Source organism: Jaculus jaculus, chromosome 2 (genome assembly GCF_020740685.1).
Source record: "Jaculus jaculus isolate mJacJac1 chromosome 2, mJacJac1.mat.Y.cur, whole genome shotgun sequence".
Classification (NCBI taxonomy): domain Eukaryota; kingdom Metazoa; phylum Chordata; class Mammalia; order Rodentia; family Dipodidae; genus Jaculus; species Jaculus jaculus.
In genome coordinates this window covers 95,096,018-95,123,590 of record NC_059103.1, presented here as the reverse complement: position 1 = coordinate 95,123,590, position 27,573 = coordinate 95,096,018, and positions in this window count along the sequence as shown.

The window sequence follows — 27,573 nt, the reverse complement described above, 5'->3', positions numbered from 1 at the left end:
TGCACAAGTGGTACATGCCTTTGGAGTTTGTTTATAGTGGCAGGCGGTCCTGATGCACCCACACTCCCTCTCTCTCTCTGTGTGCCTCTTTTTCTCTGTCTCTTTCTCTCTCTCTCTCTCAAATAAATAAATAAAGAATTTTTAATTTTTTTTATTTTAGTTTGTCGAAGTAGGGTCAGGCTCTAGCGCAGGCTGACCTGGAATTCACTATATAGTCTCAGGGTGGCCTCAAACTCACAGCAATCCTTCTATCTCTGCCTCCCAAGTGCTGGGATTAAAAGCATGTGCCACCGCATATAAAATAAACATATTTTTAAAAGTCATATGAAAAGGTGCTCAATATTGTTTGCCATTAGATAAATGTAAATAAAACAATGTGATATTACTACCTACCTATTGGGATGGTGAAAATCCATAAACTGGTACTTTCAAATGCTGGCGAGGAAATCACAGCAATAGAAACTCACTGATTGCTAGTGAATGCAAAATGGCACAACCACTCTGTGAGAGAATTTCTTACAAACATAGACTGCAAGACTCCGACATCACTCTCTCACAGGCCTGTACCTAACTGATTTAAAAATGGATGTCCACGCAAGTCTTCACGCCAAAGTTTAAAGCAGTTTCATTCGTAACTGCCCTAAACAGGAGGCAAATGAGGTGCCCAAGGCAAATGAATGAACTGCCTCTGGTACTAGCAAATGGAGGAATGCTGTTTGGCAGTAAAGAGGAGATGGGTGATTACTTCCCACGCTAGCATGGGTGCATCACAGGTGCACTGCACAAATGGAGGGTGTCACAGCGAAACCGCTACCTGTTGTGTGATTCCGTTCACACGAAATACTCAGCAGCTCCCCCTTATGAGGGCAAGAAGCAGACCAGTGGTTCCCAAGAGTTTAGGAAGGAAGAAGTGCCTCGTAGGAGACTCCAGATATGTTTTACAATGTTATCATGGCGACAGCAGTCTGCATGGTACTGCAATGGTGGATACATGGTTGTGTGCCTTTAGCAAAACTCACATAATTTTACAGCACAAACAGTGAAGCTTAAATGCATGCAGCTAGAAAAAAAAAAAAAAAATCAATGAGCCGGTCGTGGCGGTGCATGCCCTTAATCCCAGCACTAGGGAGGCAGAGGTAGGAGAAGGAGGATTGCAGTGAGTTTGAGGCCACCCTGAGACTACATAGTGAATTCCAGGTCAGCCTGGGCCAGAGTGAGACCCCACCTTGAAAAAACCAAACCAAACCAAAAACAAATCAATGAAGACGTCAAGAGACAGTAAGGCAGAATGTGAAATCTAATGAAAGGATATAATAGTTACAAGTGTGTATATAAATGACTGCACAGAAGTGTATGGGGAAAAAACAGATGGTGCCTTAGGTAACTTTGGAAAACGGTGTTTTATCAGGAAACCGTAGGATGAAAGGAATGGATCAAGCACTATCATCTAGTTGATAAAGTTGTTTCTCATGAGAGTTCAATTGAATGATTCTGAAACTGTTGTACGTGTTTACTGGCAAGTAAACAAATAAATACATAGCAGAGTGAAAGCTAGGTTCCTGATGGTTAAAGCCATCAGAAAAGCAAAGGAGGCTAGAATGTCCCACATCAGCATGGATTGCAGTTGGAAACACAAACATGAACTCAAGTTTACCTCAATAGAAATACAACTGAGTAGAAGTAGAGCCCAGAGTCAAGGACTCATAAGTCTTTGCGGGTACAAGTGGCTGCGCACATAGGTAAATGAAAGAGGTGAAATTCTCATTTCCTAACAGTTTGTGTATATTTCTCTCCCTTGAGGTGAACTGACTTTGCTTAGTGACTTGTTTCCAGAGAAGAGTGGGGAAGAGGAACTTTACAATGAAGAAGTCTGGCAAACACTACCTCAATCAGCTGACCGAAGTTAACATCATCACTGGTAACTCAGGATTCTAGCATGTTCTGCTGATATGACAGGATGGAAATGGAACTTGGTTTCCATGGTCTTCTTTTCAAACACTAATAGTCCCTGCCTGACCATGAAAAAATATTACCAGGCCAGCACCAACCGAGCGACATGCTATAAGATATCTGACCAGTGCTCTTTGATGTCAACTCCATCAAAAATAAGGAAACTTAGGGGTGAGAAGGTAGCTCAATGAGTAAAGTGTTTGCTTTACAAGCATGAGGACCTGAGTTTAATTCTCAGAACCTATATTTAAAAAAAAAACTGGCTGTGATGGTGCACACTTATAATCCCAATGCTAGGGAGGCAGAGATATGCAGATCCCTGGAGCTTCCTGGCCAGTCAGGGAGAGACCCTGTCTCAAAAATAAAATAAAATAAAATAAAATAAAAAACCCAGAAGAACAACATCCAAGGTTGTCATCTGACCTCCACATTCATATGCACACATGTACATGCACACCTGCATACACATGCACCAGCACACACACAAATGTGTACACATGCAGAATTAGAAATGTCTGAGAAACTTTCACATCCAAGAGGAGAAGTGAGACACGATGATTAAATGTGATACAGTATCATGAATAGAATCGGGGCGAGAATAGGAATTAGGGGGAAATTGGTGGATTATAGTAAAGTATGTACTTCCACTAAGAATACTGTAGCAGTATTGGTTCTTCAGTTGTGAAAACAGCAATGAAGTATAAAGAATAGGTGAGACTAGGGGCTGAAGAGATGGCTCAGTGCTTAAGGCGCCTGCCTGCAAAGCCCAGGAACCCAAGTTCAGTTCTCCAGTACCATGTAAAGCCAGGCGCACAAAGTGGTACATGCATCTGGAGTTCGTTTGCAGTGATTAAAGGCCCTGGCATGCCCAACTCTCTCTCCCCTTCGTTCTCTTTCTCTCTCAAAAGTAAATAAATACAGAACTGAAACAGACCAAAAATGAACCCAACATGGCTCAGGGAAATTTTGCAGATGAGGGGGTAGAAAGAATGTCAGAGTCACATGTTGGGTCATGATATGCAGAGACTTTTATCGTACCAAGAACTGTGGGCTAACTCCACAGTGCATGACCCATTTACATCAACAAGGAGGGGCTATCGGGAGGAGGTAGATCATGGATGAGCCTAAACAATGGTAGCAAACTGCCTGTATTTGCTGAAAAGAAAACTAATAAATTAAATTTAAAAAATAAAAAATAAGTAAATAAATAAAATATATAAAAAAAATAATAGGTGAAACTGGACACAAAGTACGTGGACACTCAGTACAATCCTTGCAACATTTCTGTAAACTAAACTTAAACAAATTTAAATTTAAAAAAAAAATGGAGAAAAAAAAGAGCATTACAAAATGATCAAAATTTCATGTAACTAATATATAAATAAACGGGTACCTATGGAATCCCCAAATTTGCTTGTGGGTATACTCAGAGATGTTGCTAGAAGTCACTTTTTTTTTTCTGCTTTCCTGTGTAATTTGCATGCTGTATTTAACAACAAACAGATATTCCTTAAGTAGTTTAGGAAGATATACTCAAAGAGGTGCGTAGGAGATCCTACCACCAAACAAGGGAGGGCAGGGACAGCCTGCTCCCGGGATTCTTTCCAGATCCCCATCGTTAGCCTGACTCAGGGGACACTAATTTCTGGGAGTAGTATGAAAATGCTGGCCAAGGACTAATCTGATTGTCACTTCTGAGTCACGGTAAGAAAATGGTCCCATCTTTCATCTTTCTGGGTTCAGCACAGGCAAGACTGCACCCGCGGTGAGCTTGCTAGGCCGTCCACTGGTGATGACCACACACAGTTTCAAAACCGCTTGACCGGGACTGGCTTTGGGTTGGGACTCTTATGCTTGTGTTGACTACAGTCCCTTGAGTGTGTACGGCGAGCCTGTGGAGGCATTTACTTGGGATTCTTGGTTTAGATAAAGCATCATAGGTGACGATGCATAGGTTTAGGAGTTCTGAAATGAAATCAGAAAACATCATCTTGATGGATTCATGGAAGAAATAAAACCAACATTCTTGTCCTTGTGGGGGTTTTTTGCTCTGGTTGAGGAATGTTGCATTGCCTAAGTCCTGCAGGCTATGTACACATTAACATCTCCATGAAAGGAGACCCTGAAATTGTGCAATGCAAAGACAGCAGCTACGCAGCTGCTCTGACTCCCCATCTGTAGCAGGGTGTACAGATAGGGTGCTGTACACGATCCACATTCTGCTGGGCTAATATCTGGTGTTGAGTCACATCTGAGTTTAAAACCCCCCTTGGTCATCACCGTCATGCCTCATCCTTTTTCTTTTTACTTTTCTTTTTAAAATATTTTATTTTTCCTTTTATAAATATTTTATTTTTATTTATTTATTTGACAGAGGGAAAGAGATGAAGGGAGAGAGAGAGAGAATGGGCGTGCCAGGTCTTCCAGCCACTGCAAACAAACTCCAGATGCATGCGTCCCCTTGTGCATCTGGCTTACCTGGGTCCTGGGGAATTGAACCAAGGTCCTTTGGCTTTGCATACAAGTGTCTTAAATGCTATACCATCTCTCCAGCCCTCCCCCCTTTTTTTTGGTAGTGCTGGGGATTGAACTTAGGGCCTCATGTATGTAAGGCAAGAATTCTACCAACTGAGCTATATGCCCAGTTTTCATCATGTCTCACATTTATTGTTTACTATAAACAAGACTTTATGTTATCTCATTTATTCCTTACACTGGCCCAAAGAAAAATACTTATTTATTCTTGTATGGCTAATTTTGATGGTCAATTTAACTACATTAATAAACACCCAGTAAATTATTGAGGCATACCTTCTGTGGGGGGTAGGGAGGGTGATGACATTTTCCCCAGAGATAATTAGATCATGGGGCTCTGACATAATGAATGGATTAATCTCTGGGTCGATTCACAATGTGATGTTATCATCTGGGAGGCAATGAGAGGTAGGAAGTAGGTCCTAGTTAGAGGAGGTAGAGCTCTTTGGGTGTGGCCCTTTCCTGTATTTTGCCTTTTCTCTTCACAGCTGCCTTGCTGTGAACTGCTGTGCCCCAGCCCTTACATGAGGAACTGACACCTCTGAAACTGTGAGCCAAAAGACATCTTCCCTCTTTTGTTCCATTGTACACAGGGGAACATAGGAACTTAGCAAATGAAGTAACTTGCCCCAGATCATGTTGTGGGATAGGGATGTGAATCCAGATAGCAGGGAACACTTTCAGAAAGGCAAGGGCCTGTGAGCATATTAGCATTAATTGTTTAATTTAGAATTCACTTTTATTTTGATCTACTCAATGGACTGATTTTTCTCCATCAATAAGTTACTACATACAATTTGAGTATTATCACTCACAATTTTTCTCCTTATTTATTTACCTAGATGAAGATCTACTAAGATCTCTCACTTTTACACTGTGCTAAGTTTTGCTTTTCAAATTTTATTATGCTCTTAAATGTTTTCTAATAAAAATAGTATTTTAATATTTGTCATGCATATATTTAATATAATGGCATATCGAAAGAAGAACTGAGAATTTTCTATCATCAGAAAGCAGATGTAGATTGTGTGTGTGTGTGTGTGTGTGTGTGTGTGTGTGTGTGTTGGGAGTATACATCTGTGTGTTCATAACAGGTGTGGGTACCTATGTGCTTGGATATGGAAGCCAGAGGTTGATGTTAAGTATTAGGCAGCTTTTTCAATCACTTTTCTACACCCAGTTTATTTTTATTTATTTATTTGAAAGCAACAGATAAACACAGAGAGAAAGAGGCAGATAGAGAGGGAGAGAGCAAAAATGGGTGTTCCAGCGCCTCCAGCCACTGCAAACGAACTGCAGCTACCTGCACCACCGTGTGCATCTGGCTTACATGGGTCCTGGAGAATCGAGCCTCAAACCGGGGTCCTTAGGCTTCACAGGCAAGTGCTTAACCACTAAGCCGTCTCTCCAGCCCCCTTTTATATACTTCTTGAGACAGAGTCTCTCACTTAACCTGAGACTCCATGATTTGACTAAATTAGCTAGTCAACAAGTCTTGGGGACTTCTGACTTTGTCTTCCCAACCCTGGGGTCATAGGCACATGAGACCATGGCCAGCATTTTATGTGGTTGATGGGGACCTGAACCCAGGTCCTCATTCTTGGTACATCACCCATCTTCCTGGCCCAAATGGAGATTTATTTATTTATTTATTTGACAGTGACAGAGAGAGAGAAAGAGAAATAGGCACAGAGAGAGAGAGAATGGGTATGCCAGGGCCTCCAGCCACTGCAAACGAACTCCAGACGCGTGCGCCCCCTTGTGCATCTGGCTAACATGGGTCCTGGGGAATTGAGCCTCAAACCAGGGTCCTTAGGCTTCACAGGCAAGTGTTTAACCACTAAGTCATCTCCTCAGCCAAGATGGAGATATTTTTAAGCTGTTGGGAATCTGACAAAACTTTGGCTATCTGGACAGTAGTCAGTGTCTTAATAGCTATTAGCTGATCTTCCTACTTAATCTCTTTCTGCAAAGAGAAACAGAATCAGGTGAATGCTAAACAAAAGTGACAGAAGTATGAGCGGCTCCATGGTCTCCCTCAGCAGGTTGGGTGCTCAAGGTGAAAGAGATCATCACAATATTGGAAAATAGAAGAAGGCTCTGCCCCTGGGAACACAATGTCAAGACGTACTTACTGCCTACAGTGTCTACCAGGACCACAGAAATCGCCAACCAAAGGCAATACCATGGGTTTTATTGGTGGCTACATTTATACTGTCTTTTAAATGTGCAAAGTAAAATCGGCTACTAAAACCATAGTTTTGTCTATCGGGTAAGCAAAAATAAAGACCTTGCCGGTCCTCAGCCAGCACGACTTCCATGAATGAGCTGGATATCTTCTACAACTTCGGGTGACTCACATCTGCCTCTCCACAGAAGGGTGTCTCTGAAACTCAGACCGGGGTCTAGCTGCCCGCCGCGCACCTTGGCCAGAATGCTTTTCTGGAACCTCAGATTCTCAAGCTAGTTATCTCCATCTCTCCCTCCACTCACATAACGATGGAAACCTCACCAATTCGCTTCTACCTCTTGTGTTTCATTCATAAGGCCTTAGGGAAGCCAACCCCCAAACTTGCTGCACCCTCCAATCTATGCATACATTTAACCACTTGCACTTGAAGATCCTGTCTCATCAGCCTAACTTACGTCATTTTCTGCCCCTTGCTTCCAGGCCCATTACGGATATCTGCTTCCTCCCTGCCCTGACCATAAATACCTTGATGACAGGAAGGATATAATTTGAGGCTGAAATACCCAGTGGGCCCCCAATGTCTATCATCTAGACAGTGCCCTACCAAACATCTGTCTGTTTGCTATTGGAAAGGAGGAATTAATGAAATGCTGTAGAGTTAATATTTGGGCAAATGTGGTTGTTTGTGCTGGTCATTTAAATCCAAAGTGTAGTGCTTTTGTTTTTTTAAAAAAAAAAACATTAGGGATAAGGGTACTTAATAGGTTGGTATTGTATATATGTAAGTACAATGCTTGAGATGGGGTGGTAATATGATGAAGAATGGAATTTCAAAGGGGAAAGTGCGGGGGAGTATTACCATGGGATATTTTTTATAATTATGGAAAATGTTAATAAAAATTGTGAAAATAAAAAATAAAAAACTAAAAAAATTTTCAGAATTTTTCTTTGATTCATTGTTAAAACTTTCCATAAACATGTGAATACATGTGAGTTAATTCCAAATGCCTGTAATTTTTAAATTTTTTTTTTTTTGATTTGAGAGTGACAGACACAGAGAGAAAGACAGATAGAGGGAGAGAGAGAATGGGCGCGCCAGGGCTTCCAGCCTCTGCAAACGAACTCCAGACGCGTGCGCCCCCTTGTGCATCTGGCTAACGTGGGACCTGGGGAACCGAGCCTCGAACCGGGGTCCTTAGGCTTCACAGGCAAGCGCTTAACCGCTAAGCAATCTCTCCAGCCCCCAAATGCCTGTAATTTTTAAAGCCACTCTAATCCTCACATCTTGGAAAGGCAATTGCTGCCTGTTTTATTTCCAGGGCAAAGGTGTAGTATTTCTCAAACTGTTTTCCACAACTAGTTCAGGGATAGAATTAAGCCCCAAGCACTATATGGCACCCACTGCATACAGTGAATTAATATTTCTCCTATCCATCTTCCAGTGTGGTTCTAGCTGCCTCCAATCCTAGGTAGAGTTGAGAATATTGTCACTTAAGTCATTTTCTGTTTCATGGCTTACATAAGAAACCCTGGTTGAACAAAAAGAAAAATCTGCAGGGTCCCCAAAGAGAACATTAGGAAGCATTTCTCACAGGCGGACCATGAGCCTTTCCCCCGCCAGCCCAGCCCTTCACTGCCTTTTGCCCTGGAAGGCAAGAAAACCCAGGAGCCATCAGAACGATGCCAGCAAAATTCTCTTGCTGTTTCTTCACTCTCTTCACCAACAGGAAATCCCAGCATTGGAATTAAAGCAAACAAACAAGCGAATTTGCAACTGTTACTGCATTAGGAAACTTTTCTCTCGGAAAGAGGGGAGCCTCCAAGCCACAGGCATCAAGGGACACTGTGTTTGCTTTTGCTTCCCTTTGGGGAGGCATGGTTAAGAGCTGTGATGGCAGACATGAAAGCGAGGCAGACCTTCACGACTGCTGTCTTTGACAGGCCTTTCCTTGACCCCTGTTCCCGGGAAGAGGAAAGTTGCTAACAGGAACATCTCAAGGTTTCACTGTTGAAATGTCTCTCAACCCAAACCATGTATGATGACAACCGGTGGGTGGAAAAAAAAAGTTTTCCCCAAATCAAGACTGTCTGTCCTCCCTCCAAATTACTTCACTGGATGCCAAAGGTTATCTGTGAGGAACTTGGAAAGGAAATATATTTGAAAACATCACTGCAACTTGTATACAACATCTTAAGGTGTTTGATCCTTTTATGAACTGTTGACAGCTCCTTACCATTGAAGTCAATGTGAGGGTTGCCAGCCAAGCAGGAGGAGGAAATGGGGCTGGAATGCTTGGACCTCTAAGAGAACCCCGAAGAGCTAGGAAGATGACAAATGTGAGATGGCCAGGGTAAGATGGTGGCCCAGAATGCCATGGACAACCTGGGCATCAGGTTTGTGCAACCCCTGTGTCAGCAGGCGCAACCAACCCTATCCTGGCCATCCAAATATTTCCCTTGGAGCACCATGTCTTTCTCACTCCAGCATCATCTTTATTCGAGGGCCAATGCAACGCTGCTTCCAAGAGCATTCAGAGGAGTGAGCCATGGCTGAAAATTGTTAGTAATCAGTATGGTGTGCTAATTCAGCAAACGTCCTTATTCACCCAGTAAACTCAATTTCACTTGTTTGTGTGTGTGTGCATGTTTTTGAGTGCAAGTGTGAGCATATGTGTGGAGGTCAGGTGATAACCTTGGGTGTCACTGCCCAGGTTGTTTTTTTTTTTTTTTTTTTTTTTTTGAGACATGGTCTCATTGATCTGAAGCTTTCCAAGTACGCTAGACTGGGTGGTCGGAGGGCACCAGGGTTACTCTTATCTGTCTCCGGGGCTGAGATTACAGGCACATATCATATGCCCAGCTTTTGTCTGTTTTTAAAATGGGTTCTGGGCATCAAACTCAGGTCCTCATGCTTATGAGGTGAGCACTTTTACTCTGAGCTGTTTCCCCAGCCCCTCACTTAACCTCCTTAATGACCAGGACAGTTGCTTAGTTGGATTAGTACTTCACTGACTGGGATATTTTTAGCACTTCTTTAGTCTGTGTGTCTTTCCTGTTAGGTTGGTCCATCTGGATTGCATAAAGTTCTAAGTGTTTTTAAGGAATATGCTTTTAAGGAAAATGCCATCACCTCTCCTTTGCCTGCCCACCCTGAGAAATGTTTTGGGATGTGGCTCTTTTCAGGGACCCTGTCACTGGTATTAGGTTAACAAGCTATGACATAGAAACCCTTTGCTTAAAAAAGATGCATGTATGTCAGATGCATGTTTTATGCTGACCATAGTATATAGTAGGCATTTACATATCAATAATCATGAAAATTATCCTCATGAGTATGGGGAAAATCATCTTTATTTCCCCCAACATGCTCAGTCATCACTTCAACTCTTCATTTTGGTCTCTTGCCTTTTCTTTTATTATGCCCATTAGTATAATGATTTCGCCTTCCTTTCTTTTTCCTTTGTTTTCCCGAGATAGTGTTTCACTCTAGCCCAGGTTGACCTGGAATTCACTATGTAGTCTCAGGGTGGCCTCGAACTCATGGCAATCCTTCTATCTCTGCCTTGTGAGTGCTGACATTAAAGGTGTATGCAACCATGCCTGGCTGGCTGGCCTGCTTTCTTTCTTTCTTTCTTTCTTTCTTTCTTTCTTTCTTTCTTTCTTTCTTCCTTTCTTTCTTTCTTTCTTTTAATTATTGATTTATTTTCAAGCAGAGAGAAAATGGGCACACCAGGGCCTCTAGCCACAGATGCATGTGCATCTGGCTTTATGTGGGTACAGGGGAATTGAACCTGGGTCATTAGGCTTTGCAGGCAAGCGTCTTCACAGCTGAGCCACCTCTCCAGCCCCATCATCTCACCTTACTGACACAATCTTTGTACATCTACAGCTCAGCCCCAGCTTTTCTGCACCTCTTCCCATACCACTCTCCTTAGCTCCTTCCACAGACTGACCTTGTGCCCTCATGGTTATCTGGCTCCAGAGTAGCTCACTTTATGTGCGTTTTGCAGACACCGATGTAAACACATGCCCTCTCATTTGTGTCTCCCGTCAGTGCTTTTATCATGCAGTGCTCTTCTGTCAGCCAAAACCTACCATGGCAGGATGATTCCGCATGTGATCCCACAAAGATCAAGAGTTTAAAACGCACCTTGTAAATGTCACTGCGGCAGCACAGACTGCAGCCCAGTTAAAAGGAGCTTTTCTTGAAAGTTCGGAGTCCATCAGACATTCCCAGTTTGGAGCAGAGGCCAGGACTCTTGCATCTCCATGTCCCTGTTGCAACCACCTGACCACATTTCATACAAAAGCCCAGGATTTCATACAAAAGCCTGATTTCCTTCCAAAACAATCTGCTGGGGGAAAAAAAAAAAAAAAACTCAATTATTTCTTTTGCTTCATTCAATAGACTTCAAATTATGTTTTTTTTAAACAAGTTTGACTTATTTTCATATTAAACTGCTTGATCACTTCTTTTAAGTTCCTGTGGACTTTCTGTGCTTTGAAGTGCAGTTTTTGGTTTTCTGCGTTACCCTTTAGGGTACGACAGACTATTACATTGTCCTGAGAACCGGGATGGACGGGATCGGAGCGGCAGCACGAGGGGAGCTCAGGGACACGATTTCTACATAACCATTCCCCTGTGGATGTTACTGCAGCTCTTCTCTTCTGCTCGGGTGTTCGTGCTGCTGTTTTTGCTGTGGTCTGGACTGGGGCAAAAATATGGAATAGTTGATCCAGATGTGAAATGGATCCTTTAATAGAGTCTAACTGTTTCTGCAAAGACCCCCAGATAAGAAAAGAAAAGGTTATCCAGGCATAGTGGCACACACCTTTCATCCCCGCACCCGGAAGGCAGAGGTAGGAAGATTGCCCTGAGTCTGAGGCCACCCTAAGACTACACAGTGAATTCTAAGTCAGGCTGGCCTATAGTGAGACTCTACTTTGAACCCTCCCCCCCCCCAAAAAAAAAAGAAGAAGAAAAGAAAGGGGGGCTTGAAGAGATGGCTTAGCAGTTAAGGAATTTGCCTGCAAAGCCAAAAGACCTCCGTTTGATTCCCCAGGACCCACGTAAGCCAAATACACAAGGAGGCACATGGGTCTGGAGTGCCTATTCTCTACCTGCCTCTACCTCTCTCCTCCTCTCTGTCTCTCAAATAAATAAATGAAAAAATAAAAATAAATAAAGAAAAGGCCCTAAGTGGAGGGGAAATAACAATTAAAAGGCTTCTTTAGGGCCAGAGAGATGGCTTAGCAGTAAGGCGCTTGCCTGTGAAGCCCAAGGACCCAGGTTCAATTCTCCAATATCCACGTAAGCCAGATGCACAAGGTGGCACATGCGTCTGGAATTTGTTTGCAGTGGCTGAAGGTCCTAGTGCACCTTTTTCCAATCTCTCTCATTCTCAAATGAATATTTTTTAAAAGCTTCTTTTCAAAAGTCCATCTTCTCTATGATACAAATGAAAATTTTGGCAGACTTTTAATTTGTTTGTTTTTTTTTCTGCATTGCAAATATTAATTTTGTTGAAATTATGCCATGGTTCCCCCAAATCAGGAATTCTGAAACCAATAGACCCAAATGCAGGACTGACACCCTGAAGAAATAATCTTCCCTTTCTGACTTCTCAGGTTTTCTGCAAATCAGAAACAACCAAACCTACTTTCACAGGAGGTGTGACTATTAAAAGCGATTATGTAAATATCAGAGAGGGCTGGGTCTACTTGGAATGTTCCATAGCTTCTGTGTGGATAAAAAGAAAAATGTAGTCCACGCAGTTCCTAGAGAAGCTTCTCGATCTTGCCTGACTGGGCTGGAGTTGGTCCCAGTGCATGATGGCGCCCCTGCTAGAGAAACAGGCCATTCTGCCGCTTTCAACTTTAGCAGAGTCTATCACTAAATACTGAACAACAAACCACTCTGTGGACATTAATTTTGTCTTAAATGTCAACTCACCACCGTGATATACTTAGATGAGGTGCACAACCAACGCTTAGCCTATAAATTTCACAGGGCCAGTACCACGTGCTTCAGTCAACGCTCTAAATGCACAACTGAGCTCTGGTCCCCAGATCTCGCAGACAATCGATATTTTGTTGGCTGATGGAATGAATCAGTCCAGCCACAACCTGAGAAGATGATGTGACTGTACCTCTTCAAGCTTTCTTATGAAAGAATGGACAATTCTCTGGAAAATTCACTTTCCCATCCTTTAACGGAATCAGACAAAGATGCTGTTGATAAATTTTTCCTGCCTCTGACGTGATTGTTGCTATTTTTCTTCCTACTGGTAGATGGATAGACTTGAGTTTCTAGCTTATATTTGAGATAAGAAATGCACTGAATCTCTATCACACCTTCCGAGGCTCAGGGTCTAATGCGGAAGAGGTGGCAGAAAGAACATAAGAGCCAAAGGAAGGGTAGGACTCCTTACAACGTGCTCCCTCCAGACACAAAATGGCCTGGATACCCATGACCTCATAGTGCCTGACACTACCTATACACGACCATCATAATAGGAGGAAAAGATGACGACATCAAAATAAAAGAGACTGATTGAGGGCTGGAGAGATGGCTTAGCGGTTAAGCGCTTGCCTGTGAAGCCTAAGGACCCCAGTTCGAGGCTCGGTTCCCCAGGTCCCACGTTATCCAGACGCACAAGGGGGCGCACGCGTCTGGAGTTCGTTTGCAGAGGCTGGAAGCCCTGGCACGCCCATTCTCTCCCTCTCCCTCTATCTGTCTTTCTCTCTGTGTCTGTCGCTCTCAAATAATAAATAAATAAAAAATGGACAAAAAAATATTTTTTAAAAAGAGAGACTGATTGAGAGGGAGAGGGGCTATGCCGGACAGTGGAGTGTCAAAGGAGAAAGTGAAGGGAGGGAGGAAATTACCATGGGTTATTGTCTACAATTATGGAAGTTGGCAATAAAAATAAACAAATAAAAACTAAAGAAGGAAATACACTAAAACCTCTGAGGTCAGTACCTTCATTCTAAACCAAAACCTTATTTCATACCTATTCTGTTCACTGGGACCAAACGAGCACAAGAGGACAAACCCTTAATCAGAGATCATTTGCATGGACTCTCGGCACGGCAGGGTCAGTAACGAGGAACACTGATGACTCTCGGGCTATGGAGTGGCTGGTGTGTTTTCTGTCTGCACAAGGGAGCCATGTCAGAGGGCACTGGCAAGGATTGATACGTTTCAAATTTCCCCCACTGTACCACTAGCCAGGATGGGTGTGACTGAGTCAGAGGCCAGAAGACCTGGAGGAAAGGGAAGGAAGCGGGGTGTGTTAGCCACATGACGAAAGAGATAGAGTATATGGTTCTTAAGCAGGAAAAGACGTGTAGGCTGAACAAAAAATGTAAACACTGGTTTGGAGCATTCAGGAGGGCTGGGAATAAAAACCCTGCGAGTCTGGTTTAAAAAAAAAAAAAAAGAGTGGCTTTGATGTGGGGCAGATTTTCAGCTGTAGCAGGGCTGCCATCTCTTGTGGATGCCAAAAGATTATTTAAAGAACACATAAGAGGGTGTTCTTTGCTGAGGGGTGGCCTGTAAGTGGAGGAGTCCTCTGAGTTTTCAATGTGGAAGGAGAAGATGCCACTAAGAGTCTCTAGTGGAGGCAGTAAGCGGAGCCTGTGGCCACCAGTGATGCCTCATTGCTTCAGACACGACTGGGCCTTCACTGCAATGAGTGACAGCTTCTACTAGCGAGGAATCTGGGAGATGCCACTCACCCGCTGCCGGGTGGGCTTCCTTACCCATCTGGATCTCATCTTGTATGTTCCCAGCCTCAGAGGAAGGGTACAAATCCAGCCGTCCTACCCTCTGGCTGTTGGGACAGAAGTTTGATTCCACAGTTAGAAAGCATCTTAGCCAGGAAGAGGTCCCTCCTGCCACTCAGTTCACATCTACCTGAGCAGGACTATCCTAAAGCTATGTGAATGAGGAAAAGACATCAGCAATAGGGTTCCTAAGCCCTCTGTTCTATTGTGGTCTACTTACAAACTACCATTGTGGCCTTGAGCATAATAAACCTTTCTACAACCGACTTTCCACCCTCGAAGAGTGAGCTAGGCAGCAACTGCCAATCCTTCCATCCATTCTACATCTGGGCTGCACAGGAAGGTCACATGCTAAGTTCTGCTGTGGCTCCTCTGTATAAACTTGGATGAGGATTTTATTGTGATTATTGCCTTAGTTTCTCCATCTGTATTACTGAGGTAGACACACTAGCTTTACAGTATTTTGTGAACTTACAGGTGACAGCCATGTTAGTAATGATCAAAGTTCTTAAGGCAATTACAGTAATTCACTTTTCTAGCACCTTGCCTGAGCTTGAAACTAAGTCCCTGACGGGCTGATTTGTTGATTGATCTTACCACAGATTTCACCTGTCCATTCATATCTACTCTGGCCACTTTGAATGGGTGGGCTTGTTCCTTCCCTTGTCACCTCTCACTCGTGGAGACTGTCTTCTGCAGAGGAGAACTTGAGTCAGTGATTTGTGTGACAATGACATTTCAGAGACCTGATATCTAGACTGGCTGTGCTGGTAACTATCTGTGGGACCCTAAGCAAGTCATGTCATCTATCTGAGCCTTTGTGTCCTCATCTTCAAGAAACAAAGTCAGGTCAGATCATTTCAATATACCTCCAGGTGCCAAAATGTAACTTCAGAAGAGTATCCAAATGTTTGAGGCACTTGAGGAAAAGATGAGGCATAAATGATATACATGAATACCTCCAAATCATTCAAGGCTGAATTTATAATGACCGAAATTGTGATATATAGACTAGCTTCCTGTGCTTCCTGTGTACTCCTTTGTGAAAGCTTTTTAATTCTTCGAATATTATTACAATCCTGCAGTGGCCAGGCTAGTTCTGTATGTCACATTCCAACATGGGACAACATACTGCTCTTCTGTAGGAATGGTGAGAGAGGGAAAGAGGGCCAGCATCAAGCTGCAGTCTGGATTTAGGTGTGCTTGCAATCAAAGCAAAGAAGTCATACTTCAAATGGAAAACAACTGTATTTGCCTTTGCATGTCTGTGGTAGAGAGAAAGCCTGTTGGTCTTCGCTCTCAGGGGCTGTCTGCCCTTGGCTGAGCAGTGGGCTGTGCTTTCAGCCACATGCTGACTCTTCTGACTATTGTAGTTCTACCCTGCATCAAACACAGGCTCAGTGGTTTCTTTCGGGTTTTCAAAAGCTGTTCTCACTAGTAAGGCAGAAAGACATCTCCTTATAGCCTACATTTTAGCTCTAGGTCAGGGTGGTTTTTTGTATCTAGTTTTCTTCCCTTGCTAGTAGATGATGTGTCTCTACTTATGCATTCTCTGTGCTCGCTGGGCCAGCCCTACAGAACACGCACACACCCGGCTCCCTAGTTAATATGGAGCCAGGGCCGTTCGAGGCCCTATCTGAATGCAGAGCCCCGTGTGGTGTTCAGGTTGAGCTGTCTCCACAATGCCTGATTGGAGTAAACTCGGCATTTCTACTTCTCTCTCCTTCTACTCTTCCTTCCGTGGCAGATCCAAGGGTCAGATATGCATTCACAGGGCGTTGCTCTTCAATTTTACTTGGGGTTATATGTCCAGAAATGGAGTGACTTGTGTGTTTTCTTCTCTTTTTTTGGAAAAAAATTTATTTATTTTTTATTGTTTATAGTTAACAACTTCTATGATTATAAATAATATCCCACGGTAATTCCCTCCATCCCCCTACTTTTCCATTATATCCCTTCCCCCTCTCAACATCAGTCTCTCTTTTATTTTGATGTCATCATCTTTTCCTCCTATTATGATGGTCTTGTGGAAGATGAGGTGGCAGAAAGAATGTCAGAGCCAAAGGAAGGGTAGGACTCCTTACAACGTGCTCCTCCAGATACAAAATGGCCTGGATATTCATGACCTCACACTGTCTGACACTACTCACTTCTTATTTTAACTTCCTCTTTTGGAAAATCAACACACTGAGGAAGGACTCATGTGTTCCTGGGGAGAAACATATTTTTTTTTTAGTTCATGATTAACAGTGGCTATCGCCTAAACTTCAGTACTCAAATGGAAGTCACGATGGCTCACAGCACAGACAGAAATCTGTCATCTGATTGTGCCACCTCAAGAGCAAAAGGCATGAGGGAAGTGAATTGTTAGAGTTGTAGGAATCTCAAAAACTATTTTCATTGAACTGACTGAATTAGCATATTGAATACTAGCAGTTGTAGGAAAGTGGGCAAATGTATTGATTTGGACTCCTTTGGTTGTAACTGACTTTGAAGAGAATGATCAAAGAAGTGGTCTTGGGCTGGGGAAGTGGCTTAGGGGTTAAGGCACTTTCTTGCAAAGCCTAAAGCATTTGCAGGTTCTATTCCTTATTATCCACATAAGTCAGATGCACAAGGTGGCACATACATCAGGAGTTCAGAGTTTGCAGTGGCTAAAGGCCCAGGCGTGCCCATTCTCCTCCTCTCTCTCTCTCTTTCTCTCTCTCTCTCGTTTCTGTCCCCCTCTCTCTCTTTTCTCAAATAAATAAATAAACCAGCTTTCATCACTCCCTTGCAGCTTGTGTTTAATTTTCAGCTAAAAACTTTCCATAGAAAATGTGCATTTTTAGTGTAAATTTGAGTTCCTGTCAGTTTCCACTGTGGCATGAATAGGAAAGGTACAATATACCTATTACAGTTTCCTAGACATCTGTCTCAAGTTACCTCATTACCTCATCTGTAAGAAAGATGGCCATTATCTGACAGCAGGCATTGTTTGGCTAAGTAAAACTCTCAGAATGTTGACTTCAAAAGCAGAATAGAAATTCAGGTGAATCATCAGAAATATGTAAGTTTAAGCATTTAAATGACGTAACAATAAGAAACTTCTATTCACATTGACATTACTTCAATAAGTTCACATTTATTTTTTAGTTATCCTTTATGTGATCTAATTAAAAATCAACTATCCCTAGTAAATAGTTAAGGATGTCCAATGTCTTTTTTGTATAGTTTATATTTTATAAGATAGCTCCTATCTTCATGACTGGATCCATCTGATTATATGGTGTCAAGCTTCTATATTCGTGGATTCCATTCACATCCATGCATTCAACCACTCAGATCAAAAATATTTGGAAAAATTTCCATCTGTGCTGAGCATGTACAGATTCCTTTCTTGTGTCACTATTTCTTAAACAACACATATAACTACTAGTTAATAGAACCTCATTGTAGTAGGTATTATAAATAACCCAGTGATGATTTAGTATGGGGGTGCAGGATATGCACACACATTATACCACCTATATAAAAGACCTAAGCATCCATAGAGTTTGGGTCTGTAAGGGGTCCTGGAACCAATTCCCCATGGAACCCAAAGGACAACTGCATTTCATTTTGTCAAATGACTTAAAATGCTGAATATTTATGGTTTTGAGATTCTTACCATCTTGCATTTTACATCAGACATTTGGACCTATTTCTGGAATATTTTGAGCCACTCAGAACTAGGTTTAAGTTCTAAATCTGCTATACATTAACTCTGAGACCTTGGGCAACATTACCAATTTTTCATCTATAACAACAGCTATCTAGTAAGACCAGTGGAAAGCTCAGTGAGATCAGTCATGAAAACATGGCTCCTGTATTTAAGGCCTTAGTAAATGTAGATTTTTCTTTTTCCTTCTTTCTCCTAATCAAGACAAAAAGCCTTTTGTTAAACAAAGAATGTTTTGGAGAAAACTATGCTCTTAAAATAGATGCTGGAGGGCTGGAGAGATGGCTTAGCAGTTAAGCGCTTGCCTGTGAAGCCTAAGGACCCTGGTTCGAGGCTTGGTTCCCCAGGTCCCACGTTAGCCAGATGCACAAGGGGGCGCACGCGTCTGGAGTTCATTTACAGTGGCTGGAAGCCCTGGCGTGCCCATTCTCTCTCTCTCTCCCTCTATCTGTCTTTCTCTCTGTGTCTGTCACTCTCAAATAAATAAAACATGAACAAAAATATTAAAAAAAATAGATGCTGGACAAAGTTTGAGGTAATGCATGAAGCTAGCAACAGTTTTTGCATAAAGGTAGTAAAAAGAAAAGATTATCGTCTTTTTTCTTTTGTGTGGTGTGCGTATGATGTATGTACATGTGTATGCACGTGTGCAGCTGCGTGTGCCCTGTGTGCATGTGCAATGCTGGAGGAAGGCATCAAACATCCTTCTCTATCACTCTTAGGGAGGGGATCTCTCACTAAACCTGGAGCTCCCTGATTAGTTTTTTGTTCCTTTGTTTTTGTTTTTTCATAGGCTAGCTGACTAAGGAGCCCCAGTGATTATCTGGTCTCCCGTTCCCTTGATGATGGGGTTACAGGCATGTGCAGCCATGCCTAGCTTGAAATTTACAATCTTAACATGTAATTGATACTCTAATAGCATACTGAATTTGCTCAAAATAAATCAACTGTCTAGAAAGTTATCATGAAACAATAATAAGCTAATGTTCAATATATAATAGCACTTGGACAAAGAAATTAGTATGGGGAAAATGTAGGTGTTATTATAAGTTTTGTTACTGATGATAAGTAAACCTGCTAAGAGGAAAATCAGCCAAGTAGGAATACGGTGAAGGGAATGTCAAGTTGTAAATATTCCTGATTCTGTAGGCAGGGAATCAAAAGCAGAACAATGGGAAACACTGGGCCAGGTAGCCATGGTTTAAAGGAGTCAATCACTGCTCCCTGTCTTCAGGATCCTGAAAGGATGTGTTTCTAATCTACTCTGTAGATGCATGCCTTCTGCAGTTTTGGCCCCAGGCATCATCCTGGCAGCTGTTTCCTAAGTAGCTACTTCCAACTGTGATCCTATGAACCTTATAGTGACTAACTTAAAGGCTGACCCTCTTCCCTGTAACCAAGGGAATTTGGAATCCCAGCACTGAGGCTGGGTGGGAGGCTGAGGTAGGATGTGAGTTCAAGGCCAGCCTGGGCCACAGAGTGAGTTCCAGGTCAGCCTGGGGAGGGGGGGTGGGGGAGTAACAACCTACCTTAAAAGCAAAACCAAGAAGCCGGGCATGGTGGCGCATGCCTTTAATGCCAGCACTCAGGAGGTAGAGGTAGTAGGATTGCTGAGAGTTCGAGGCCACCCTGAGATGACAGTGAATTCCAGGTCAGCCTGGGCTAGAGTGAGACCCTGCCTCAAAAAAAAAAAAAAGAAAAGAAAAGAAAAGAAAAGATAAGATAAGAAAAAAGAAAAAAGACTGTGGGAAGGAGGATTTTCCCCTGAGGTTGATACAGTAAGGCACTAAACGACTTTCTTCAGAATGACGTGTTTAAGAACTGGAAGGCTGGGCTGGAGAGATGGCTTAGCGGTTAAGCGCTTGCTGTGAAGCCTAACGACCCTGGTTCGAGGCTCGATTCCCCAGGACCCATGTTAGCCAGATGCACAAGGGGGTGCACGCATCTGGAGTTCATTTGCAGTGGCTGGAGGCCCTGGCACGCCCATTTTCTCTCTCTCTCTCTCTCTCTCTCTGCCTCTTTCTCTCTCTGTCTGTCACTTTCAAATAAATAAATAAAATAAAAATAAAAAATAAATAAACAAAAAGAACTGGAAGGCTACTTAGCAGGCAGTGAGGTTCTGTCGGGGCAATGGGAGGAGGGTGGTGTAGAGAGTGGAATGCCTGGCTGCCTCTCCTTTCACTTCCTCACATGGCTGTCTCACTGCAACTCCATTGCCCATGCCCAGAGAGCAGGGATTTCATCAGAATTGGGGTGTCCTCACTCTCTAGGGCTAATATGTTTATGTACATGATCTCATTACAGCCTTTTAAGGCACATTCCAGACCCTCTAGTCACACGGATAACAGCACACCTGTCTGCGTGACTCACGCAGCACTCATCTCTGCCCTTCCATCAGCCCCGAAAGCCACTTGCCTTTGTGCTGAGGTCCTGCAGCCTCCGTCCCTGCTCCTGGCCACTCCCCCAGCCTGTTTCTCTTTCGCTTGCTGGAGGCCCAGCTCAAGGTACTCTGCCTCTGGGAGGTTCTGGGAGGTGCTGTGCTCTGTCTTGACCTGGGGCTGAGGAGGTTTGGCCTCAGTGCCCATTCAGAAGTTTTATGACATGGGAACGGAATGGCTCAGGGCTTTGGGAAAGAGATGGTAAAGGCTGCCTCTGCCTGGGTAATAGTCAATAATAATAACAGTTGCAGGAGCCTGAATGGAGGGGGTATGAAATACAACCCCAGTGAACAAGTTTATCGCACATGGAGTAATGCTGTCACATGGGACAGACAGCCCAGGGGAGCCGAAAACAAAATGGTTTTGGAAACCAGAGCCACATTTTCCCAGGGTGGAGTCCACATAGGGAAAGGACATGTACAGGGGTCCTCTAGAAGAATCCAATGAACTCTGTGCAAGTTGCTAATCTATTACAGCAAGATGCATCCTATAAGGGGAGTCAGGTCGGTAAATTTCAATAAAATACTGCTGGAATATAAATCACCAGTTAAAATTAATTAGCTTTCAGGTGTTTCTTTTAGATTATCACCTAATTTTGATAAATCTCTAATTTGGTTATAAAAGTCACAGAAGGTTCTGAGAGTCACTTCTGTGTCTGCACGCTCGCTAGTCTGAGCAGGACATGCATTCATGTGTGGATATGTTCCAAGGCGCTTCCTTGTACTGGGCCATGTGTCTAGGTATTTCTGTGCAAGGCAAAAATGCCTGATCCATCATGTAGTAGGCTTAGACCACTTGGAGTAGTAACAACGCAAACTATGTGTTTATATATATACATATTTCTGGGTCTTTACTACCTGTGACATTAGTATTGTCTTAGGGCTTATCAGGCTGTGTCAGAAACTTTACTGTTTGTTTTCACAGCCCTGTTGGTTTTGCTGGACCCTTTTCACTTGGGAGTAGTTCAAGCACAGGAAAATGTGGAAGAATATATTCTAAATACCGAGGGCTGTTATTTCTGGACTGAGGTGGAGATGACAAGTCACTTGTATGTTTCCTTGGTCTCTTTCTGTGTGTTCCAAATGTTTTCACAATAAGAAGAGCTATATTGTAAAGTGCTTTCTGTGTGCTTTTATGTTTACTGTTACACAATGCCTACATAATAGCCCTGTACAAGAGGACCTATTATTAACCTCATTTTACACACGAAGTTTAAAGAGCTTAAGTCAATTTGCCCAAGGACTCATGAGTTGATGGGACCAGAATTCAAACTCATGTTTGAGCCCTAGTTCAAGAAGTTTAGTTAACCTCGGAACTTCATTTCTTTCCTAATCAGAAATCCACACATATACTGTTATTCTAAAAAATAAACAAACAATTGCTGGGCGTGGTGGCGCATGCCTTTAATCCCAGCACTCGGGAGGCAGGGGTAGGAGGATCACTGAGTTCAAGGCCACCCTGAGACTCCATAATGAATTCCAGGTCAGCCTGGGCTAGAGTGAGACTCTACCTCAAAAAAAAAAAAAATTTAAAAAATAAACAATAGACACCTACTATTGCATGGAACAGATAACTGAATGTGTTAAGTGAACACTCACATTTCCAGTCTCATATACCAAGGCTATATTCTAACAGCTGGTTAAGGGGTAAAAGGATTGATTTAAATTGAGGCTCACCATCATAATCAGATTCAAAATGGTAAATTGAGGCTCACCATCATAATCAGATTTAAAATGGTATTTGACCATGATGTCCACTTTTAGGCAATTCGTAAATACATTGAGAAAAAGGGAATTAGGAGCCTGGAGGGATGGCTAAGCGGTTAAGGCACTTGCCTGTGAAGCCAAAGGACCTAGGTTTGATTCCCCAGGACCCATGTAAACCAGAGGCACAAGGAGGTACATGCATCTAGAGTTTGTTAGTAGTGGCTAAAGGCCCTCATGTGCCCATTTCCTCTCTATCTGCCTCTTTCTCAAATAAAGAACATAAATACTTCAAAATGTTTTCAAAAAAGAAAAAGAGAATTAGAAAATAGGCATTTAAAATATTCAAATAATGAAATAAATCTTTAGAACATGACAATGTAAAAGTTTGTTGGTGGCATTGTTTTGTCTTCTTGCCTGAAGAAGAAAAATCTGCAGGAAGATGACACCACAGTTTTGAAATAAAGGAAGAACTATGGGGTGGTTAGCAAAACAGCTGTCCTCCAATCTCAAACCACATCTGGAATATTATATTCAGTTCTGGGTACCACATTTAGAAGAGACCTTGATCAACTTGAGTGTGTCAGATATGGTTGAACATGATGGGGTGCACCTCAAAAGAATGACATATGAATCACAGTTGCGGAAACTCTGGTTGCTCCAGGAAAAAGGCACAGGGAAGACAAAAGATCTGGGTCCAAAACTATGAAGGTCTGTCATGTAGCAGAGGGATTAGACTTGTTCTATGTCATGCAAAAAGACAAAAGTAAGACAGATGAGGTTATATGTTAGATCTCTATTAAAGGGAATGTAGAGCCTACTAGAGTAAGCTACCAATGGACTAATGAGGGTCTCTAGACTAGTCAAGTAGAAAGAAAAAAATGCTTGATTTATAATTTAGATGGTAGAGTTTTCTTAGTCTTGAAGAAATCGGAGGCTTTTTCTTGTTGTTGTTAGGGTCTAGGGAACTCCTTCCCAGGCTGGCCTCAGACTGACAATCTCCTGCCTCCACTTCTGAAGTACTGATATGCCTGGCAAAGCAACTTATTATTTGTTTATGTTTTTGAAACAGGACCTCACTATACAGGCCAGACTAGCCTTGAACTTGTAGATCTTTCTACCTTAGCCTCTTAACTTCTAGGATCACAGACGTATGTCTCTACACCTAGCTTGCAAGGCAACTTTTTTGTTTTTGTTTTTGTTTTTGTTTTTCAAGGTAGGGTCTCACTCTGGTCCAGGCTGACCTGGAATTAACTCTGTCATCTCAGGGTGGCCTTGAACTCATGGCAATCCTCCTACCTCTGCCTCCCGAGTGCTGGGATTAAAGGCGTGCGCCACCACGCCCAGCTGCAAGGCAACTTTTTATAAAAAATGAGTGGAGGGATTAAAACACTTTATGTCATCTTGCTTCTCTTCAGCCACACACATTTATTCTTTTATTCAATAAACGTGTCTCCAAATTCATATGACATTGTACTGCCCTTTGAAAATTTACTATTAAGCAATGAAAATTCTCCCTTTTAATATTTGCTCATTTAGCAGAAGTCACAATGAGAAAACAGAAAAACACCCTCCCAAAATATTTGGAAATTAATACACAGTTTTCAGACAACTTCAACAGATAGAATGAGATCTAGAGGCCTATGCTTTGTAATAACTTTAACAGTCTACTTGACCTATGTCAGTCAAGTTACTAAAGCTCCCTTCACCAGTAAAAGGGATATAATAACTCTTGCCTCATGGCTCTTATGAGAATTAACAAGTTAATGTTTGCTCAGTTCTTTGAGGTCCTTGGATGAAAGCTGTTCTATAAATACTAAGTATCATTATTAACATTTAATAACCATATCTATACTGACGATACCCAGTGTCCTAGCAAACAAAGCTGTTCCCGGACACAGAAAGGCATTAAAAGCTACTTCATTAGTGTCTATGAAAATATAAGCTAGAATTACCAATACCCCTTTGTGCCTTATTGTCAGCTTAAAAAGTTGTAGCTGTATGGGTTCAAACTGATACTTAGATATAGATTCAAGGGATTTTTTTTTGCTGTCGTCAAAGGTTTTTATTTCTATATGTAGATTTTAGAATCTTTGAATGACTTGATTTTTTTTCCAAACTAATTATGTTTTCATATTAAGAGTACTTGCATGGGCTAATGATGAAAGTTTTATTTCTTTTTGCCTGTTGAAACAACAGCTCTTATCCTTAACATGTAAGCATGGTCATCACTCACTGGGCTGAAACAGCCATCACTCTGTTTCCTTCTTTCTGCTTGGTTCATGGCTTCAATAACATGCCTGACTCTTCCTGTCCCTCCAATCTTTATGGGCATCAGGGAAGCAGAAGTTGGAAAGACAATCTTCCTTTGCTCTCAGATGACAAACTAAAGGAAAAACAAATGCAGAGAGAGGAGCCATGATCAGCTCAGAAGTGTCATCTATATGTCTGCTTCCACCCAATGACAAGAAGGATTCTTCATAAGAAAAGGCAAATTACTGAATAAAAAAGAAGTCATCGTCATAAAGAGTCATGTCATGAAAGATGCCTGGCTAGTTAGTAAGTATGAAAAGAGGCATGGCTTTGATAATGCAAATTAAAGCAAAGAGATACACTATTTTGCACATTAGGTTTCTAAAGAAATTATTTAGAGACTCTCCTATATAATGAAGAAAATAAAACAATACTGCCAGTGATAGCATGCATAGATACAGTTACTGGAAAGTAGTTTATTACTATCTAGAAGCCGAAGTGGTCTATCTACTGAGGGTCAGTGTGTCTAGAGTTACACACTAGAAAAATGCTTCCACAAGTGTACAAGGAAACACACACTTAAGAACATCCTTCATTCCATTTGTCTGTAATGTTAAGAGAATTCCAAGCAGAAGGCACATTCTAAATGGTAATCAAAGGGAGTGCAATAAATGAATTGTGGTACATCCATACAACGGGAGACTATCCAGTACACAACAGTGAGGCTGAATCCATTAGAGCTACAAATATCACTTGAGATCACCATGGAAAACAGAAGACCTGTAATGTTCAGGACAAATAAATAAATAAATAAATAAATAAATAAATAAATAAATAAAACTGTGGAAGCACACCAAAAAAGATTACTTACATACTGTTTAAAAATATTCACAAGAAGAAAATTAGTGGTTGTTACTAGAATGATATTGCATTTCTTAACCTGCAAATACAGCCGAAATTTTGAGTCTTGGAAGTTTCCCTTAGCTCAGTTAATGTTTTGGCAATATTTTGAAGCTTAGCCCACTGTTGCCAAGCAATTGGTTGAGTCAAGACTTCTGTAGAATTCAGTAGATGATGCTAGCCCTTTAAGTAGTAGTTGTTCGGGCTGGAGAGATGGCTTAGTGGTTAAGCGCTTGCCTGTGAAGCCTAAGGACCCCGGTTCGAGGCTCAACTCCCCAGGACCCACATTAGCCAGATGCACAAGGGGGCACACACATCTGGAATTCATTTGCAGTGGCTGGAGGCCCTGGCGCGCCCATTCTCTCGCTCTATCTATCTATCTATCTATCTATCTAGCCTCTTTCTCGTTCTCTCTCTGTCACTCTCAAATAAATAAATAAAAATGAACAAAAAAATTAAAAAAAAAGTAGTAGTTGTTCTAACACAGGTTCGTCCAGTAGAAGCACAAAGTATAATTTAAAATGTAATTTTACTATTTCTATAACCACACTAAAAATGAACAGGTAAGGGCTGCAGGGACGGCTTTAGTGGTTAAGACGCTTGCCTGAAAACCCAAAGGACCCAGGTTCAACTCTCCAGGACCCATGTAAGCCACTGTAGTATGTATGCTGTATGTGTAATTTTATTTAGTTTTAATTACAGTAGATTTAAATTTAGAGGCCACTATTCCATTCAGTTATTAGAAAACACTTGAGCATTTAGAACGTTTGGTATGTGAATCCAAGGTTGTGACTGTAAGTATGGTGATCAAATATTCTCAACAAAAACTTAGCATCCAGGGCTGGAGAGATGGCTTAGTGGTTAAGGCATTTTCCTGCGAAGCCAAAGGACCCAGGTTCAATTCCCCAGGACCCGTGTAAGCCAGATGCACAAGGGGCACATGCATCTGGAGTTCTTTGCAGTGGCTAGAGGCCTTGGTGTGCCCTCTCATTCTCTCTCTCTCTCTCTGTCTCTCTCTCTCTGTCTCTCTCTCTCTGCCTCTTTCTCCCAAATAAATAAATAAAATATATTTTAAAAAATGAACAGGTGAAATTAATGGATTTTATTTAACTAAATACATTAAAACTCAGAATAGTTAACCAATGAAGTAATTTAAACTCATTTTTATACTGTTAAGATTAGATGTGTATTTTATGTTGAGAGTGCATGGCTATTTGGATGCTAATTTTTTTAAGTCTTTTGAAATTTTTAGAAATTTTTATCTTATTTGTAGAAAGAGAGAAAGAGAACACTCACACCAGGGCCTTCAGATACCATAAATGAACTCCAGATGCTTGCACACCCTTGTGCGTCTGACTTATGTGGGTCTTGGGGAATAGAACCAGGATCTTTTGGCTTCACAGGCAAGTGCCTTAACCACTAAGCCATCTCTCCAGCCCTGGATGCTAAGTTTTTGTTGAGAATATTTGATCACCATACTTACCATCGCAACCTTGGATTCACATACCAAACATTCTAAATGTGCTTAAGTGTTTTCTAATAACTGAATGGAATAGTGGCCTTTAAATTTAAATCTACTGTCATTAAAACTAAATAAGATTACACATGCAGTTTTCAGTCTCTCTCTGCACATTTCACGATGGTACTGGGCGGGTCCATTCTAACAAATACCCCAAAGAAATTATTTGTGTATCCCTGAGATTCTGATTTTCATCCAACTGAAGTGAGTCTAAAAACATCTGGAGTGGCCTTGTTCAACAAAGGTTGCCCCACACAGCCATCTATAGCAAAGCATGAGGACCAGCAAGTGCTGAGGCCACCTGAGGACAGGCGTCTCCTCTGGCTTCTTATGTCTTTCATTTCTCTACAGACCATCCCCAGTGCACAAGGCTGGGGAGGTGGAGGTGGGGCAGGTGTGATAGCCCATGGCGTTTCTCCCTTACCTTGAATCTGTGTGTTTGAGGTATGGGTTTTAAATTGCTCCTAATGGACACAGGGTAAGCCAATTACACACTAGCTCTTTTCCAAGGGCTGCACTGTGAGACCAGTGGGGTTCCACAGTCATTTCTGGACAAGATGGTTATCCCAAGAATCTGGAGAAGCTCATGGGAGAAG